The sequence below is a fragment of the Pogoniulus pusillus genome, chromosome 11, assembly GCF_015220805.1.
Source record: "Pogoniulus pusillus isolate bPogPus1 chromosome 11, bPogPus1.pri, whole genome shotgun sequence".
NCBI lineage: Eukaryota > Metazoa > Chordata > Aves > Piciformes > Lybiidae > Pogoniulus > Pogoniulus pusillus.
The window spans coordinates 2,565,001-2,585,245 of NC_087274.1; the positions used below are offsets into that span (position 1 = coordinate 2,565,001).

Below are 20,245 nucleotides of genomic sequence, written 5' to 3' on the forward strand. Positions count from 1 at the left end.
AATAGGATTTTGTAACATGCAAATCCCTTCAGAGCTGCAGCTGAGTTTGAGAAGAGGTGAGATAAAAGTAATTAAAACATAATTCAACCCAAAAGTCGGATTTCTCTGCAAGGTTTCTTGAAGAAAATCATTGCTGGGGCTTAGAGAAGCAGCCTTGCCAACAGCCCTATGCTGCTCATTGAGAGGTCATGCCTGTTACTGGATTCCATGAAAAATTAATGGAGAAAGGTCTTGGAGCACTTCATGCTACCTGGAAACTGCACAGGCAAGGAGCATAAATCAGCACCACAGGAACAAAAAAAGCTCTTGGTGATCTAATTTTGGAAGGAAATGGCTTATGAACTACATTTCCAGGCTTCTCTGAAAGCCCTGAGCAGATCATCGTGGCTTTTGGAGTTGCAGTTATTATTGGGATGGTGAGAAAAACTTTGCTTTAAGGTACCTCACTGAAGAGTAGTGTCCACAGAGCACACTGAACAAGTAAGACCATACAGAACCACTTCTTAAAACAGCAACAGCAGAGAATTAAGAACCATGTTAAAGCAGCTGAAGAATCACACAACTCATTCTAGCAAGAAGTGCACTGAGATCATAAATTCCTAATACCAGCTCCTATGCTTTAAATTCATGTAACTTCTAATTCACAGAAGGATCCATAAAAAGGTAACAAAATGTTAAGTCAGCTCTGAAGAAACCTCCCAAGAAGAGCAGGGAAACAAAATGTCAAACCCATAATTGGCAAGTACCAGACATTTCCCTCTGCTTAAGGCAAACTTCATCTCATTTCATTCAGATTTATGTTCAGCTCAAATACCTAGAAACTAAAATGCTTTCCACCTGGAGGACACAGTGCTGAGCAATGACAGGAGAACACCCAAGATACAGTGATCATAGAATCAACCAGGTTGGAAGAGACCTCCAAGATCATCCAGTCCAACCTATCCCCCAGCCCTATCCAGTCGACTAGACCATGGCACCAAGTGCCCCATCCAGTCCCCTCTTGAACACCTCCAGGGATGGTGACTCCACCACCTCCCTGGGCAGCCCACTCCAGTGGCAAATCACTCTCTCTTTTATTAGCTAATGAAGATAAAAGCTGAACTTCAGAAAGACAGGCATACCTCACAGGGACACGATGCCCTGTCCCACAGTAACAAGTTGTGGTTCTGTCAGTAACTTGCCTCTGAATAAACCTCTGACATTTTGAGGTTTTTAAGTTGTCCCGTGGTTGGGAAAAGTGAAACCATCCAACATTTTTCTCCCTTTAGCTTCAAGTAATACAGAAGAGCTGTACATAAGAGCTGTTTTCTAGAAAGCCTTAGGTTAGGTTTAGCAGCAAATCCCTCAAGAATTAGGTGATCTGTTAAAATACAGAGGAAACTGATTCTAGGCTGAGAACTAAGGAGTGCACACAAATCAACCGCACAAAGCCTTGGTCCATCCTATGCTGCACAAGAATGCCATCAGAATCGAGGTACAGTACCTTTCATCTTGTCCCAGATCCTCACTGTCTGGCATTTCAGATGTAAAAAGGAATTATATTTCTCTCTAACAATCTAGATAATCCAGGCAATGACCTTCTAGTCTGTTTTGTGTTTTCGAAGAAGCAGCCCAGGCACCTGTCCTGTTTGTGGCCCCGAAGAGCACTCCTTGCTCAGAGAGCAAATGTTTACAAGACATCCTAAGTGCCTGCTGGTCTTGAATGAAGTTCAGAGCATTCAACTTTGATTGGCCAAGGCTAGAAATAAACAAGTTGTGACTCACCTCATGCACTAGAACAGGATAGCCCCCAACAACTTGAATTTTTCCCATGCTAAAGACCGCATCTGCTCACACAAAACCAAACTCAAACACAAATGCTGTCAAACCTCAATGAGCACAGACACTAAGTGAGGTTCAATTAAAAACATGAGGAGAAACAAGCCAGACTTTCCCAGCCTCCCAACTCACTACCAAAACTTAAGGGGTCTTGAGGTTTTTCAACTTGTCAAAAAGCTCCTAGAGCCCTGCAGGCATCATATACATTTCACTATAGTCTTTCAAAGACTCATTTTGCATTAAAGAATGGCTTAAGCATTTTATGATAAAAGCCACTCAATTGTGGCATACAAAATAGCCTATTTGAGTGCATTGGGCTGAGCCACCCATAACATTTCTGGTCATTCTACAAAAGTATATTCCAATATTGCATACAATTCACAGAAGTATGAAGGCCAAAGAAGCAGAGGTATGCGGCAGAAGCATCCACATCAGTGTTCTCATTTCAATATGTGCTTCCTTATTTTCCACATAGTATTTCTAACTCTAAACCTTTCAAGGTGTGAACTTATACACTGACAGACGTGGGCAAGACTCTGTTACCCAGAACATGAAAGAGCTCTCTGCCAAAAGCAGGCTACTAAAATCAAAGCCAGTGGCTTGATTTGCATTCCCCTCCACTTCTTGCATTAGACACAGAAGAGAGAGACAGTTAATGGATCACCTGAATGAATTAAAGCTTTCTGATGGTTTGTTGCTTTTTTTTTCCTTTTCTTCCCCAAGAGCTACTGAGGTAACTCCTATTTCTAAAAGCTGTGATACATTTTAATTGCAACATCTGATAGGTCAATTACAGACTGCCTGACCTTAACAGCTGTTTCACAGGCTTGGCTCTTATTGAAACCAACTGAGTCAGAAAATTAAGAGAACCTCCCACAACATATTTTTTCATCATGATTGCTAAGAAATTATGGCAGATAGATAGATGAAAGAAAAACAACTGCACTGCCATCTGAATTAACAGGATCTTTTTACACAAAAGTGCATATAAAGACATCACCAAAAAAATCAGTATACTGTGATGGCAAAGGGAGTTCCTTGTGCATCTTAAAGCCTTCTTGTTCACACCTCTAAGCAATGAGAAGATTCTTCCCACTCTGTTTTTCTCTCTCAAAATGTGGCTACTGTTAACACATCTAGAAAGGTATTTTTTATGTGAATGCTCTAAAAAGAAAAGTAAACAAAGATTAGGAAGAAACCAAACTATGCTCTCCTGTTTTTTTCAGCAGAATGGATCTATCCCAAAGTGGTCTCTCGGGCCACAAATGTAACATTAAAAAAAATAACGAATAATCTCCTTGAAAGCTTTGAGTTAGTTAATAGTTTTCTGAACTCTTCAGCACTCCTGGAAAAATGTTCTCACTGCCTCTGGTGAAAAGTAGCTTCCAAAAATCAATAACGCAGGAAGCAACACAGACAGCACTTACCCAGTGCCTCTCAGCTCAGAAAGCAAGTGTTTGCTCCCACATGGAATAATTCACTCATGCAGCATGCAGACAGACACAGGTCTTTACCTAGAGGAAAGCAAAGCAGACCTCAGGTAGACTAGTATGATGGGACAAGTTAGAATCGTGGAATCAGTCAGGGTTGGAAGGGACCACAAGGATCCTCTAGCCCCAACCCCCCTGCCATGGGCAGGGACACCTCACACTAGATCAGGCTGTCCAGAGCCTCATCCAGCCTGGCCTTAAACACCTCCAAGGGTGAGGCTTCCACCACCTCCCTGGGCAACCATTCCAGGGTCTCAGCACCCTCATGCTGAAGAACTTTGTCCTAACACCCAGTCTGAATCTACCCATTTCCAGCTTCGTTCCATTCCCCCCAGTCCTATCACTACTTGACAGCCTAAAAAGTCCCTCCCCAGCTTTTTTGTAGGCCCCCTTAAGATACTGCAAGGCCACAATAAGGTCACCTCAGAGCCTTCTCTCCAGACTGAACAGCCTCAACTCCCTAAGTCTCTCCCCATATCTAGTGGAAAGCAGACCTCAGATGGAACAACTTCTAAGTGAAATCATTCCTCCAGGCCTCCTCCTCTCAGAGATGAAAGCCACTGAATTGTGATCAGCTACTTCTGGAGCTGTAAACACACAGATCTCATTTTTGCAAGCATTAATCAATCCAGATGTCTCCAGGAATTTACTCTGACAACCTCACAGCTGCAAATGAAAAGGTTAGAAGGTGGATGACTTTTGACAAGGTACACCCCTATTCCCAGTTGCCTGATGAATTCACAGTGCAATACAAAAAAAAGAGCTTTAAAAACCAAAACTAATTCAATTTTAAGAACTTGGGTCCTCCTTTAAGTAGAATTCAGGCAAGGTCTTTATCATCATTCTCCTTTGCAATTACTGGTATTGTCAGTGTTCACTCTGTCCAGCAAATGCCTTCACCACTGCAGAAGTTCCTACTGTTGCAGAGAGAAATCATATCCAGAGCCTCAACTCCTTGATAAACCAGTCAGAAACAACTACCTCTGGAGCACGTACATGGAAAGAGAAGTGTCATTAAAGTAGCTTCAAGGAAATTTATTTTAGGTCATCCATTCTAAGCTCTTGATTTGCTGGGAGATAAAAGAACAGCAAAAGCCACCAGATGGATTCCAAAGGGCAAAGGGAAATAAATGTCTTTGAGCCATACTCTGCCTTGTTCAATTACTGTATTATGCAGGCAATTCTCCTTTCAGGCACATGGCAATGTTCTTGTGTACATGCTTAATAGAGCCACCACACATTTGTTTAGCAAATGGAGGCAAGCAGCTACACAAGCTCCAAATTACACAGGCTGCTAATGAGTTTGTGAGTCCAGACATAGTCACTTCCTCACACCCCACCATACACAGGGGTGTGGCTGTGCAAGCCAGGCTTTTCATGGCTCAGAGAGGTCAAGCCAGAGAAGCCAAGCATGGGTGGTAGCTACAGTTGTCTTCCAAGATAAGCTGACAAACAGTGATGACTGAAGTGTGAGGAAGCTGCACCCATCCCTAAGGACCCTGCTATATATAATGAAGGCTTTAGAGACAAGGCTGGTTGCTCTTTGGGGGAAAATGAAAGAAGAAAAAGCTAACACAACAGTACAAGTGGAAGTCATTTAGACATGGGATAGAAATTTTCACATTCATCACACCATGAGACAAGCTCCTCTCCATTAAACCATGGAAGAGCTTCCATACCCCCTCAAAAGTTCTGATGAACCCCATGGAGAAGTCACCTTTGAGTTGACAGCAATTTAGTATTATCACCCTCTCAATTCTTCCCCTTGTTCCCAACTCATTTGTTTAGTACTTCAAGTCAAGTTGAAAAGGAAGCAATGTGAAAGCAATTTGACAAGAAGAAGTGTGCTGGGAAGGTCTTCCAAAGATAAGCCTTATGAAGCTTCACAGCAACTACAAACAAGAGAAGAAAAATGTGGACCACTTTCATTTACCATCAGAATACATTTATTTACGTGTTCAACCCCAAACATTACAGAAGAGTATTAGGAAAGAAAGTGAAACCCCTCTGGGCAACAGAACCAACAGATCTGTGTTAAGCAAGCAGAATGGAAATATCCAACTTGGAAGGTATCCAAAGCAGAAATCTTCACCTTGCATTAGCCACTTTGGGGCAGGGAAGACAGGAGGAGGCAATCAGTGGGCAAGGAGTATGGGAGTGCTATGGGACTTCTGTGACTTGGCTGCAAGATTGTGGCTCCCAGCCTCAGCTGGGAGATGCTCTCGGAATCCCGGCAGAGCCCTGCACAGGCAGATCCTCAATACTCAGAAGTTTCAGGAGAGAAGGTAACAGAACCTACTGAAACTAGGAGCCAAGAGACAGAGAGGCCAAACTTTCACTGCCTGCTTTCAATATCACATGTTAAGCAGTATTTCCCAATCAGCCACCACAATCACAAGTATGTGAGCAGGACTATGTCTCTCCATCTCAAAGAAGCCTGATTCTTTGAGCCTAGCCAGGCTCAGAAAACAGACAGACATTTTCATGTCCTCTCTCTTAATCTTGACTTCCAGTGAAACACAACTACCTTTGCAGATTTTTAACTTCAGAACTTCACTGCAACTTATGACAAGTTGCATCTACATTTCAGTCCTCTGTCATCTGCTTTGAAATTCCCAGTACCAAGGGAGACAGCAGTCTGGTTTGTGCTTGTATTTCTGCAGTCCTGTTTTATGACTGAAGCATAATTTTAACAAAACAGAGGAAATGCAGAGCAAGATCCAGAGTCTTACAGCTCTCAGTCCTCTGCATAAACGACTAAAAACCAACACCTCAAATCCCAAGTACGCATTTTCTTACACTCTTAAGAGTCTGTATTTTAATCTTCACCACCTCATCTTCTCATAGCCTCACAACAACAACCCCTGCAGGAACAGGATAAATGGTTCAGGACACACAATTCATTCATTAGCACTAAGGGACATGCTTCTGCAATGTTCCTGTCATCCAACACCAGTGGGGCCAGAGAGCGTAACAGTTTATAAACCACAGGACACCAGGCAATGAATATTAAACCCCAATTCATAGGACGATTCATTTGTGCTACCCTCCTGGCCTTTCTGAGAAAACACCAGTGCCTGCTGTCTTCTATTGATCTCCTCTTAGCCCTTGTCCATCAGCCCTCTCGTCTCTTGGAACACTGACTTAAGGGCAGCACCGTGCATTAGCTCGGGCTTTGCACAGCCGAGTAACACACCTTGCTGTTCAGAAAGGAGAGTGTTAAAATACACAGGAGGGAAAGACAGAGAAAGCTTGGAAACCTGAGCAGGAAAGCAAGACAGGCAAGATTAGGGAATAAAACGTTTCTTACCATTATATTCTCCTGCCTCTTCAAAAACACTAACAATTGGCTTCATCAGAGACAATAGTTCCGAGTACACAGAGAAGAAAGACAACTGGTAAACAACCTGACACCTTAGAACGCTCCTTGCACGGGGGGAAGCAGGAAGAAACACCTGCAACACTCTCAGGATTCCTGCACACTGCAGCTGCTTCACCCACTCGAACCTACTCTGTTGTCAAAACTTGTTCCTCTGCTTCCTCTTTCCCAGGCTTTCCAACGGGGGCAGGACTGATCTTGGCTAACAGAGGACATTTTTTAGCAATTCCTCTCAGATGCCTTTATTGGGCAATTTCAGCTTAGGGCACTTGCCTTCTATTTTCCAGAGATACTGGTCATCAAGAACTCCATTAAAGGACATGGTGATGCATCTGTTAATCAGCTCTTGAAAGGGATACCTCAGTGGCCCTGGGGATCCAAAGTAATTCAATACCAGAGCTTGCTCCACAGCAAGAAATCACAGAGAAGGTAGCACAGGAACAACTCACAGGCAAACATAGCATTACAAAACTGGTCTGGTTGGAAGTCTTACATTACACTGGGCACGTCATCACCATTTTTGCCACAGAGAGGGGATACTGCTCTCTAAGTACACTTAAAACTGGTTAAAATAAGTTAGCATATGGCAGTCCCCAGTCCAAAATTACTCTAATATAGGACTTGTGTGAAAAAACCTAAATATCACCTTGGAAGTCTTAAAAATTCGATTTACCAAGTAAGTATTTTTGGACCTACATTAGGCAAAGCTTGGCCCAAATCCAAGAGACTCCATTCATTTCTGAAAAAGACAATACTTAATTGTTAACTCTCCAGCTCAGTCCTCACAATGCTGCTGAGTGAACAGGCACACAGAACCTGGGGTGAAGGTAAATGTTCCAAACCAACATGCAGTCTTCACCTTTTGTTGTCTCAAGCTGGAAACAGGATCCTGACCAATAATTATTAACTTTCAAAATACACTGCTAAGACTCAGAACTAAAAATCCATACAAGACCTTCCTTTACAGAATATATGCTGCTCCAGAAGAGCTGATTAAACCTGGAGGCTGCAAATCCACAGGCAGAATGTTTGAGTAGCTACCTGCAGGCACCAACAGCTACGCCAAAGCCTCACACATTCATCATGAAGGAAAACACTACCTTATGAACATAGCTCAACAGCACTGGCTCACAGAAGTACCACTGTTTTGCAGATGAAGTCTTCTCTTGCACTGTCTTCCACTGTGAATGCAGTCATTTCCATATAAAACTGCCAACTGGTTTTCAGTTTTTACCTAGGGTAAGAAAAATCCCTGTGCATTCCCTTTATTGTGGCATCCTTATGCATTTCCAGAGCTGATTTCTCTGAATACACCTCTCCCAACACCGCAGACACACTCATGAAGGCTCACAGTATTAACTCTGACTTTTATTCCTCTAATCTCTAAGCCTACAGCATGCTCTTGTTTTTCCAACATACATTGTCATCTGATTGTTTCATTTAGGGCAGTAAGGGCTTCTAGAACACGATGCTTTCATTCAAGGGTTAGTGTTTTAGAGCACACTGAGCTAATGTTACCACTTACCGTGGAGATCTGATACCACAATTTCTATCCTGCCAAATGAAAAGAGCAAAAATTCAGAGATTTGAGGATTTTTCCCAAGCTCCAAGAACATGTTTAATGCCAGAATTTACTTACTGCCTCCTTTTGAAACCTACAATTTATCCTGACACACAACTTTTCTTTCTCTTCAGCTCCTAAGCAGGTACCACCTATGCTCCACACGCTCAGCACCACAACTTACCTCCCTGGCCAGTAACAGGCTTTGATACTGCAGAACAGGACAGAGGGACAACAGGACATGAAACATACACTTAGGTATGTTCATTGCCATCCTCGTGACTGGTCATCTGCACACTCATGCAACAGAAGGTTGGTGGCTTCCTTAGACATGCTACAAAAGAATTCTTCTGATTTCATCTAATGGAATTGATTGATTTTGCACAGAAAGGTGAGGGTAGAGCAAATCAATCAACCAAGAAGCTCTTTGAACATAACAATGCATCTTCAGTCCTCCTGCTACATGATTTTAAACTGATTTCAGTTACACTGACCTTTTCCTTACTAGAGAAGTTTCCCTATCTCCCATTACTTTGTTTACACACTTACAGCATCCACAGATGTTTGTTTACAGCAGGGAAATTATTGGCATTGCCTGTTCCCCATTCTTCATTTTGCATACCAGTTGTCTCAGTTCTTTAGTTAGAAACAACTGAGCATTTTTTCTTACTGTGCTAAGTGTTACAGAACAATACAATATTTATGTTATTTGACTGTGTCCTGCTTCACCCTCGGATTTCACAAACTGATTTTCTTTTCTGAAAGAAAAGCAATGTTGGTCATTTAAAGGAGTTCTTTGCATGGAGCAAAAGCAAAATCCACAGAAGTACTCAGCTTACCAATACAATTCACATGGGACACCATACCCCAGGGGAGTTGAGAATAAGCCATCTTTAATGACAGGACTACCTTCTTGGTCTTCTGCTCAAGAGAGAAAAGCCTTGCCTTCCAAACTCGACCTCAGAACCTCCTGGGAGCATGATTACTACGCCACCCACAAGAGAGTAGCTTGTTGGATCAGCTTTGAAGTCACTCAGAAGAGTAACCTCTCATCTCTCATAAAAGAACATGTCAGAGTCTTTAAAAGTCAATTTTAGCATCAAAAAAAATCAGTTCACTTTCTTTTGCTTAAGTTATAGCACTTTTACCTCTAACTTAGCATATTTTCAGTTTGGAACATGGAAACAGGACACTCACTCACAGTGCCTGAACTTCATGCAGAGTTTAGGAACATGAAGCTGTTTTAACCTTCAAAAAGCTGCATCTTCTTATAAAAAACCAAAACCGCCCCTGAGACTGTGAGTCTGCCTTGCTTTCTCCCCGAGTCAGGCAGGCAAGACCATCTCGAAAGAGGAGTTGTGTGAAGACAGAGGAGTATGACAAAGCATCTTAACCGAAGATAATCTCACAGCACTGAAGCCTCCCACTGATTTATCTTACAGCTACAATACAAAGTTACGTAAGAAAGTTGACTGTATACTTAACTCCCCTAAATGATGGGCAAGAGTTACTTCAGACATTTGCTGAAAGGTAGAACCGCCAAGAAGTTGAACACAGCCATTTAGAAGCAACTTCAGCATATGCAGAAGAGACACCAGAAACGGGGCTTTCAGACACTCAGCTGCAACAGCAAGGTAAAATCCCAAGCGACGCTGAGAATGAAGAGAGAAGCAGGAACTACAGAGCAGACACTTGACAGTGTCTGTCAAGTGAGAAGGAAACAATTGTAGGAGGCAGAAAACCTCTCGCTTTTGATACTAAAATCCAACTGAAAGACGCTTTCCCCCCCAGTTCCAGCAAGAACAAACGCTCTCGCTGTTTCCTCAGCGGCTTGTTTTTAAGGTGTCACTTCTACTTCAGCAGCGCCCCTGCCAAACTGCAAACACTGCCTCAGCCCAGCCTCCAGCTCGGTTACACGGGTGGAAGGGGGCAGTGACTCCATCCCACACAACCTCGCCCAGCAGCAAAGAGAAGTCCTGTCCCCGGCCGCGGCTCGGCTCTCCCAGAGGCAGCTGCCCCGCAGCCCCCAGACCCGCCCGAGCCCCCGGATCACGGCGAGCGGCCCCGCGGCCGGACCGACAGCAGCGCGTCCGGCGGCCCCCCACAGCCGCCATCAGCGCCCGCAGGGCTCTCCAGGAGCCGCCTTTCCCCCGCCCTAGGCCCGGGCCGCGTCTCTTCGCCGCCGGACGCCTCTTCTCTCCTTCTGCCCCCAGCCCTACGGACACCAGCAGAGCCAGCGGGGCTCTCGCTCCTCACGACGGGCGCCGCTGCGGCAACGGCGCTCCCAACCGCGGCGGGCTGCGGTAAAGCAGCGTGAGAGCTGCCCCGGTAAGGCCGAAGCGGCGCGGCGGGGCCCGCCCTGCCTCACTTACCTTACCCGCGGCTCATGGCACTGCCCGGCGCGGCCCCGCCGTCCCCCGGCCCGCGCCACCCGCGCCGCGCCGGGCGGCAGCAGGGGGAGGAGAAGCGGCGGGGCTGCCCGGCGCCGCCAATCCGGGCCCCGCGGTGGGCCGGGCCTGGCGGAGCCGCCGCAGCGCCGGCCGGAGGGACGGGGCGGGGCGCGGGCGCTGCGGGGCGGGTAGCGGTCTGGCGGAGCTGGGCGGGAGCTGGGGGCACCGGGGGAGCTGCTGGGGCCCAGCCCTTCGGCCGGCAGGAACGGGGCAGACCGGGTCGGAGGGCTGCTCCGGCAGGGAGGAACAGTCCCCTCCTCTCAGACGGGCAGCACGCTGCCGAAGTTTGGGGCCGCTGGTGAGACGTGGCGCAAGGAAACGCCTCCCGGAGCCGAGGAGCCGCTCGGGGAAACCGCAAACGGGCAGCACGGGCAGCACGGGCAGCCTGCCGTGCCTGCCGCTCCGGCCCGCCGCGGTCCCGTGCACCCGCGCTAACCGAGGTGGGATTGCGAGGCCGGCGACAGCGAGGCCGTGCTCCGGCGTGGATGTTGAACCTTCTGCTCGTTCCTTTCTGTGCTGACCCATCTGTGAGCAGCCACTTCAGGAACCAGCGTGGTTGGGGCTTGCCTTACAAGCTCCGGGCACTGCTTTTGCAGGCAGATGTTCGCTGCTGTCAGCTCTTGACCACATGGTTGAGTGGAAGGAGCTGCTGCCTGCGGGAAACGTCCATGCAACAAACAAAATAAAGCTGCTCTGAATCGAGACATGACACAAACGGCCGAAATCAGCTGTTACCCAGGCAGCCGGGCAGTTAGCCTAGGAAACGTACCCTGGCAGAGGGCAGTTAGCCTCGGAAACACACCCTGGCAGAGGGCAGTTAGCCTCGGAAACATACCCTGGCAGAGGGCAGTTAGCCTCGGAAACGTACCCTGGCAGAGGGCAGTTAGCCTCGGAAACGTACCCTGGCAGAGGGCAGTTAGCCTCAGAAACATACCCTGGCAGAGGGCAGTTAGCCTCGGAAACGTACCCTGGCAGAGGGCAGTTAGCCTCGGAAACGTACCCTGGCAGAGGGCAGTTAGCCTCGGAAACGTACCCTGGCAGAGGGCAGTTAGCCTCGGAAACACACCCTGGCAGAGGGCAGTTAGCCTCGGAAACGTACCCTGGCAGAGGGCAGTTAGCCTCGGAAACATGCCATGGCAGAGGGCACTTAGCCTCGGAAACATACCCTGGCAGAGGGCAGTTAGCCTCGGAAACATGCCATGGCAGAGGGCAGTTAGCCTCGGAAACATGCCATGGCAGAGGGCACTTAGCCTCGGAAACATACCCTGGCAGAGGGCAGTTAGCCTCGGAAACATGCCATGGCAGAGGGCAGTTAGCCTCGGAAACATGCCCTGGCAGAGGGCAGTTAGCCTCGGAAACATACCCTGGCAGAGGGCAGTTAGCCTCGGAAACATGCCATGGCAGAGGGCACTTAGCCTCGGAAACGTGCCATGGCAGAGGGCAGTTAGCCTCGGAAACGTACCCTGGCAGAGGGCAGTTAGCCTCGGAAACACACCCTGGCAGAGGGCAGTTAGCCTCGGAAACGGACCCTGGCAGAGGGCAGTTAGCCTCGGAAACGGACCCTGGCAGAGGGCAGTTAGCCTCGGAAACACACCCTGGCAGAGGGCAGTTAGCCTCGGAAACGTACCCTGGCAGAGGGCAGTTAGCCTCGGAAACGGACCCTGGCAGAGGGCAGTTAGCCTCGGAAACATACCCTGGCAGAGGGCAGTTAGCCTCGGAAACACACCCTGGCAGAGGGCAGTTAGCCTCGGAAACGTACCCTGGCAGAGGGCAGTTAGCCTCGGAAACACACCCTGGCAGAGGGCAGTTAGCCTCGGAAACGTACCCTGGCAGAGGGCAGTTAGCCTCGGAAACATGCCCTGGCAGAGGGCAGTTAGCCTCGGAAACGTACCCTGGCAGAGGGCAGTTAGCCTCGGAAACATGCCCTGGCAGAGGGCGGTTTATTTGCTTTTCATATTTCTCAATCTGACAGACTGAGGGGAAAAAAAAAAAGGTGTTTACCAACCCTGGTCTCATGCAATGAATTACAGCCTTACCACGGCTTTTAGCCTACCCTTAATTGCTGTCGCTTCTGCAGACAGCTAATAATGAGATTACAACATCTACACCGGGTCAGACTGGTGTCACCCTCAGCTACCCCTGCTGCTTCAGCTGCCCCGTGGATTCCTTTGGCTGTGTCAGTTCTCTTTAACAAGTTCAGTTCTGAGTCGTTCAGATTCTCTTTATTTCACACCAGCATTCAAATCACCTTGATTTATTCTGCAGTCTTTTTCATGAAGAAGACATTCTAGTTCAGAGGTAGGCAAGTTTATTCAGTCATCTAGGATGGGTCTCTTTCCATAGCTGTCACTGTATAGAGGTAGACCTTTGAATCATTATACAAGACTGATGTTAATGTTTCCAAAGGCTGAAGATAAGATAATGGTTGTTTTCTTAACAGCAGGTTTTCCCTGAAGGATTATGTCTGAAACTGGGCCAGGCAGGTTGGGTTTAGCAGTGTTAAACTACAAACAATTCACTGGAATTTCTGAAGTGTTTTCTGCCCTCTGTTTGCACCTAACTTAGGCAACATATAGCCTAAAAAAAACTGACCACAAGGGAATTATTTCCCAGCTGGAGCTCGGTGCTCAGCAGAGGCTTCTCCCACAAACTGACAGGTGCTAAGGCTGGAGCCAGCACTGGGGAGAACTAGGCACAAGCTGTGTCTGGCCATGTTACCTGTCTCACAGCTTCACAGTGCACATAGACTCTTGGGAATCCTCTTCTAAAGGCAAGGTGCAGTCAGATGGATGAGGGGAAAAAGGAAGAATCTCTGAATTTTCAATTCCTTCAGTGCTGTAAATCCTTTTGTTGGATAATTTATCTTCCATCCACCCTGTGAAAACAAGAACATAAAGTAATGCTTATTTATTTTTAATATTTCCATAGCCTGCATATAAATACCCAATAATTTTGAGAAACAACAGGCCTGCAGGCTCTAGGAATAGGTATCTATAGTCAGGAGCTGCTTCTGAAGGAAAAAGGAATTTAATCTTTTGGAATATGTGAGGGAGGCATTTAAATGCCTCTTAAAAGCAGTGCTTGAGCAGGCTGTAAAATGAGAAATTATATTTCTTTCCCAGAGCTACTGTGAGGCTCAGTTAATTTGTCTGTAATGCCCCCATCAGAATTTCACAGCTCAGGATAGTTTAAAGCTTGTATTTTTGTGAGAAAAGAACATTACAAGAGATTTGGGCTTCCACGAACCTCTTGCTGCTCTCAGATCTCCTGGGGTAGACCAGGGAGCTGCAGGCCAGGCCTGCTTCCAATTCTGTGCTGAGAAATGCTAAAAGGAGGGAGGCAGCAGCTGTGCCTGAGCGTGTGGGTCTTGGCATAGGTGGTTTTGTGTGTGTGTGAGCACAGTGTGTGTCACTGTCATCTTGTTTGTTTGCTATCTGCACAGTATTAAACCCCAAGGAAAGAGGCTTAGCTCACAAAAAAAAACAAACAAGTCCCCAGCCCACTCAGTGTGTGCAGCAGCCCAAAAAGCACTTGCAAGGCCAAGGCTTCCCAGTGGGTTCCAGATGGTGCTGACTATGGAGGCAAGTACAAGCTTCCTGGCTGTCACACCTTCCACAGTGCTCCTGCTTATCAAACACTTAATGATAGCATCCTCAGCACCTCCTAGTTCTTTTTCTGCCCTATGGCTTCCCTGTTGTCTTTGAACCTGAATTCTGGATGCTGTAAATCTGCCCATCTTGGCCTCCATCCCTTCTCCCAGCCCCTGACCAGCAGTACTGCTGCCTAGCTTCTCGATGGCACAAAGGGGCATAGTAAGGTCATAGCCTCCTCAGACAGCCTCCCAGGCCAGCTCTTGGTGCCCAGCTCCAGCTCTGCTTCTCAAATCTGCCTGGGACCTGCAAAAGCTCTGAGCTCCTGTTGCTTCCTGTGCTAAAAACACATTATTGTGAGGAGTGGGTGTGTACTGCTGCCTCATTTTAAAAGCTGAGCTGAGGATAGACAGACCCTCTGCCCCTCGTTCACTTTTGTTACTGTCCTCTCTTCCCTCTCCCTTCTTATTTATTAATTTATTAACGGTTTCTAGATTGCAGAGTGTCTGCAGAGAGACAGTTCTGTACCACTCCTCACATCAAGGCTTTGCACACCCTCAGAGAAGACACATTTCCAGAGACAGAGGAGGCTTTAACTTCCACCAATCTCCCTGCAACTGTGAGCTGATGGACTGTAGAGGAGCAACAGCACAGCCTCTCTCACGGCTGCCAGGAGGTCAGGGCGATTCACTAACAGGCTAAAACAAAGTCAGCAGGGCGGTGCAAAGCTAGAACTGTGCTGCCAAGGTGACACCCAGAGGCAGACTTTGTTGCCAGGGAAGGTGTTTTGCAATGCAGCCTAGATCAAACAGACCTGAATTTGCCCTGCTTTCCCTCAGCCCTGCAAATCCTTCTTGATGCTTCTCACACAGGTTCATCTCCCCTGCCCTGACTCTGACTTGAGATAGGGAAGACACCTGGTGCACACCTATGGCACGGGTGGCATCCGTCTCTGGGGAAGAGGCGAGTCCCTGTGCCATGCAGAACAGCCATATGAATGCTGCCAAAGTCACACGAAGGTTGCAAGAGCTGGTGTCTGCCTTTCAGTGTACCTGGCAAATGCACAAAACTCTAAAAGCTTGAAATCTGATCTGCACATGATGGAGAAGTCAATACCCCTCCCTCCTCAGAGACCTTTGTGCGTTAGACTATGTGCTGGCTGAGTGCTGGAGAATTTCAGAGCACAAGTGAGACAGAACACAAAGCTGGGGGGAGGTATGGGGGACACAGTGGCATTACTGGACATTCTGTCTGCACAGGTATCCCACCAGGAGGCCTGAACAACAGTATCAGACAATTTTCTGTCAGGAAAAGCAGAGCACAAAATAACCACCACATGTCCTGACCTTTTAGCTGCCAAGTCATTCACCTATTTTAAATCTACCAGTAAATTTAGTACTCCTGATACAGAACAGGTGATGCCACGTTTTTAAACCAGGCACATGCACTGCAACTTTTCTACATGCACAGCTCTACCACAGAACATCCTGAACACCAGCCAGCAGCGATGGACAGATGCTAAGCTTCTGCACTGATGTGCTTCATTTAAAGTGTTAGTAAAGGGAAAGGTGTTGCCTATAGACTAGAAATGAGCATCAGCCTTCAGATCCAACTGTCCAATACTCAGGAGAAACTAGGTCCATAGTGTTTTGTGGAGTCAGATCATCTATGATGATTTTATTGTCCCTTATTTTCACAGGAAAAGTCAGGAAAAAATAATCTGAATTAATGGCAGGTGTGATTAAAAGTGGTTAGTGAAGTTACACTGGAGCCCTGCACAAGTGCTGTTACTCAGAATTAAAGTGGCCTTCATTTGATTTAGCTTTCTTCAGTTCCAGAGTGAAGTACACTAAATCAGATTAATACCCCTCAATTCTGTATATGAATATCTGCATAGGGCTTAATAGAATTCAACTAAATCTACTTTAAAAGATAATTCAGGTAGGGGTTCTGAGCATCCCCTTCGAGGAAAGACTCACATCAACAGACCTAACAGGAATTGCTCCTGGATGCTGTTGGCATGAAGTCAGAGCATCAACACTATCATAAAAAACAGCAACATCTCGCCCAGATGTCTCTGTTCTGAGGGCATTAACATGGCTGAATGCATAGCTGGTAAAATGGAATCAGAAATTGCAGCATGAAGAACATTCTTAGTTAGTAGAAGGGGAAGAAACACTGAAGAGGTTCTGGTTTCTCCATCTGAGATGGGGAACTGCATAGCTGGACTTCTGGCAGGGCATTTCCCATCTTCTGAAGAGGTACACAACATGCACTGTTTTTGTAAGGCTGCTAGAATTTAGGCTGTTGTGCATATACTGACAGTGTCATTTCAAACCTGGGTGTTGCTAGAACTCTTGTTTACATGAACTTCACTGAGGTGTCAGGAACTTGAGTCTCTGCAACAGCAATTAGTAACCTTTGACTGAGCAGCAGCCTATCTACCTACCACAGAACAGCTCCCAGCTCCAAATGTCTGTTCCAGCCAGCCTAGCATTTTGGACAAAAACAGGGGCAAGGTTTTCTTTTAAACGAGGCAAGTCAGAGAGAGCTTTGCCAAGGAGTCTGGACTTAAACAATGGGAACACAAAGGTGCAGTTACACCCCAGAGCAAACAGGAGCACCACTTTAAAAGCAAACACACAACTGATATTTTCCCAGCCCCAGCATTCAGTACTTGTCCACACATGTGGAGAAATCCACAAGCCCACACCAGTGGACAACTTATATGTACACAGAAAACAATCACAACCAAGATTCAATCCTTCTCTTCTCTCCTTACAATCAAACACCAGTGGCAGCTCAGTCCTAGCCCGTTTCTCTAACAGATTTAGACCCAGCCTCCCAAGCCAAATGTTTTCAGTTCTTCCAATCTGAATTCTCATTCTGGACTCCCCACAACAAGACTTCTGCTCTCTGACAATATTAACTTTCCTTTTTAGGAAAGACAAGTCAACAAGGCAAGGTGGTGGAGTTGCTCTTTACAGTAGAGAGCAACTAGAGTGTATTGAGTTCTGTCCAGGGGCAGATGAGGAGCAAGTTGAGAGTTTGTGGATGAGAATTAAGGGGCAGGCTGGCATGGGTGATACTGTGGTGTGTGTCCATTACAAGCCACCTGATCAGGAGGAGGAAGTTGATGAGGACTTCTACAGGCAGCTGATAGCAGCCTTGCAGTTATAGGCTCTGGTTGTCATGAGGGATTTTAACTACCCAGATCTTTGTTGGCAAGGCCTCCTCAGCTTTGAAGATGTGGTGAGGAAGGCAGTGCTTGGAGGAGCAGCCTTCTCTCTAAACTAGGCAGAAACAGGTAAGCTCTACAAGAGTGACCTTGAGGGAAAAAAGCTGCTGGAGTGCTTCTGGATAAAGTGCTGGCTGAAAGGACTGAGATTGCATGCAGAGAAACTGCCTCCTATTGTCTTGCTCCTCTTCTGCTCGAGAAAACAGAATTGAGTACTTTCTTTGTAGATAAAAGGGCTCCATCAGAGTACCTGGGTGATCAATTTTGCCTGCTATTACAAACAATCCACTGGGCCTAAAATCACCTAAGTGCTTTGGTCAAAGACAGGGAATAAAAGCTCCATTTGTTTTCTCATGGAAAGGCAATAACATTATCCCTGCACAGAGCTTGAAAAGTCATGGGTGCATGCAGTGTGCTTGCTATGACTTGTGGCATGCAGAAAAGAGGACATGTGCCATGGACATGATGGCTGCTGACATTCCTTTGCCCTCAACCTTGTCTTTCACTGACATCAATGCAAAATAGGTGTCAAGCAGCTACACAGTCAAACTACTGATGTGGTCCTGGTGGAAATTACTCCAAAAGAGACAGCAATTAGGAAGATCAGTTGGTGTGAGCACACAGCCCTGCCCACACCTGTATGCAGTGAAGAACACAGATGTGACCTTTGTCAACCAGTCAGTGCACTACTTAGTGTGTCAGAGCAAATGGTTAAACATGAAACTCTGACCCTACATATGCTACAAAGGAGGAAAAGGCCCCAATTTACTTAAGTTTCTGGTTTGCTATTAGCAATTATAAGCTGAGAAGCGAGACCATAATGCAAAGGACTTGTAATTAAACAGCACCAGTTATGATTTTCTCCTTGTAGGGGGCATTAGTCAGGTCTGCTCTCCACTGTCCCTTCTGCTATACAGACAAGCAGGACTGTATGAGTCAACCTGGAACAGTCAGAACCCAAATAAGTCAGTGGGAAGAGATCAGCTTCAGGTTAAAAAAAAAAAAAAAAAAAACAACAAAAAGAAGGAAGGAAAGAAAAGGGCACTGAAGATAGCTAAGGAAAAGCCTTTAGCATTCCGTGTTTGACAAAGCACAGGTGTGTGGCAGGGCTGTTCTCTGACAGGCAGCCTTGCCTCCGCCAGCAATGACTAACCTGGGTTTAAGCAGCGTACACAATGTCCTGAGGTTTCAGGGCTGAGCCAGCTGATAGTTCCAATCGTGCTGAACATACCATCCTGCTGCAGAGCTCCACCAGTCCCCGAGGTCCCCGGAGGAGCATGAATGTCTCTTCATAACTCTGCATATTTCTCCTCTGTGTACTTAAGGACTCAGACTTCCAGCCGGGGGGCACGGATTGTCTGAGGGCTGCTACAGGCTCAGCACCCGCAGGTGGATCCAGTTTTTCCAGAGTGGCAATGCCTGCCCTAAGTACATTTGTTCTTCCATCCCCGAGGGGTACCCCGAGTCAGAGTTGGGCTCTGTTCACGGAATGTGGCTGAAGACTGCAGCCAGGGGGGCAGTGCGCCCCAGCTCTCCGTGTCTGTCTGCAGGCATTTCCTGAGCCAAACGCTCCGCTCTGATCTGGAGGCCACAGCTCCAGTGGCAGCGGCCACATGTGGTGGGAGTCAGAGGAGCATCAGATACAGCAGGTCCGACCTGCTTGTTAGGAGAGGCCAAAGTGATTGAAGCAGTAGAGGCCATCTAGTCCTCATCACCTGAGTGACAGGGACACAGTCGTGCCTAGGAAATGTCATCTGTGGTTTGCATGCAAGGACTGCATGCAGACACAAATGGCTGTACCTGATTCCAGCTCTGCCATGGATCATGCTGCAGGACCATAGCTCATCTTCATCCACCTCAAAGCTTTTGTCTTTTAAGAGCTTTTGGCATTCCTCAATAAAAATCTTGCTCTTCATGGTTTCTGTTCCTGGAATGATCCTGAAGCTGAAACAAAACTATAAAATCCTTCTCGAGCAGTAATGAAATCCAACCAAAGTTCTGCATCATGCAGACTGTGAGATTTTCATTATCACCATGCTTTAAGTAATTTTAAATGGCTCAAGAGAGATCTCTACTTCATGTTGACAATCTCATGTGAATTTAATAACCTGGGTGGCTACAATTTTCATTAATTGACTTACACTCTGACCACAGCTTAATAGACCTGACAATTTTTCTTCCATTTCTTCTCTCACAGCCTATGGTCAAGCAGGGAAGCCAAGCAATACCATGACTCAGCTCACTTCTAGCGGTCACAGGACTACTATAAGCACAGGAATGATTGGGGCAAGCCACCTCCACAGCACTGATTCTGCTGCAGCACATTCCCTAGAGCATCACCAATATCCATTAAGTGTGGAGCTGTTAAGGTGACTGGACCAATTGGTTGTTCCTTCACAAACCTTCCATGGACTAGGGGAGTTTGCTCTCAGCCTTTCTCACTCCCCTCTGTCCTCCCTTTCATCTTCTTTTCACTTTATTTCTACACTGTGTTAAGCTTTCATTCCAAGATCTCCCTTTTATGTCCTGAGTAAAACATTAAAACAAAAAGCTACAGAAAAATGAGGGCCAATAACCAGAGGATGGTGAACTGTCTCACTGGCCACTTCTGGCTTTTGTTCAGTGAACAAACTGTTGCATTTTTCCCAGCCCAGAAGGAGACATCTAGCAGTTTATACATTCAAGATTACACAGGGGTGTATTGCTGATCTGTTCAGTT

The 20,245-nt window shown here is 46.7% G+C and overlaps 1 protein-coding gene and 1 long non-coding RNA gene across 3 annotated transcripts in view; both read right to left on the reverse strand.

Annotated features, from left to right (window-relative positions):
* Window positions 1-10,694, reverse strand: part of TEX2 (testis expressed 2) — a 50,755-nt gene extending 40,061 nt beyond the window's left edge. For both annotated transcript variants that reach the window (XM_064150564.1, XM_064150565.1), the window contains exon 1: window positions 10,621-10,694. The gene's annotated coding sequence lies outside the window, so the exon portion shown is untranslated. The remainder of the gene's footprint in view (window positions 1-10,620) is intronic.
* Window positions 10,695-12,936: 2,242 nt separating this feature from the next.
* Window positions 12,937-19,203, reverse strand: LOC135179149 (uncharacterized). The gene is made up of 2 exons (XR_010303928.1): window positions 18,680-19,203; window positions 12,937-13,573 (listed from the first exon to the last, which is right to left on the reverse strand). It is a non-coding gene; the product is annotated as an uncharacterized LOC135179149 (long non-coding RNA).
* Window positions 19,204-20,245: the final 1,042 nt, after the last annotated feature.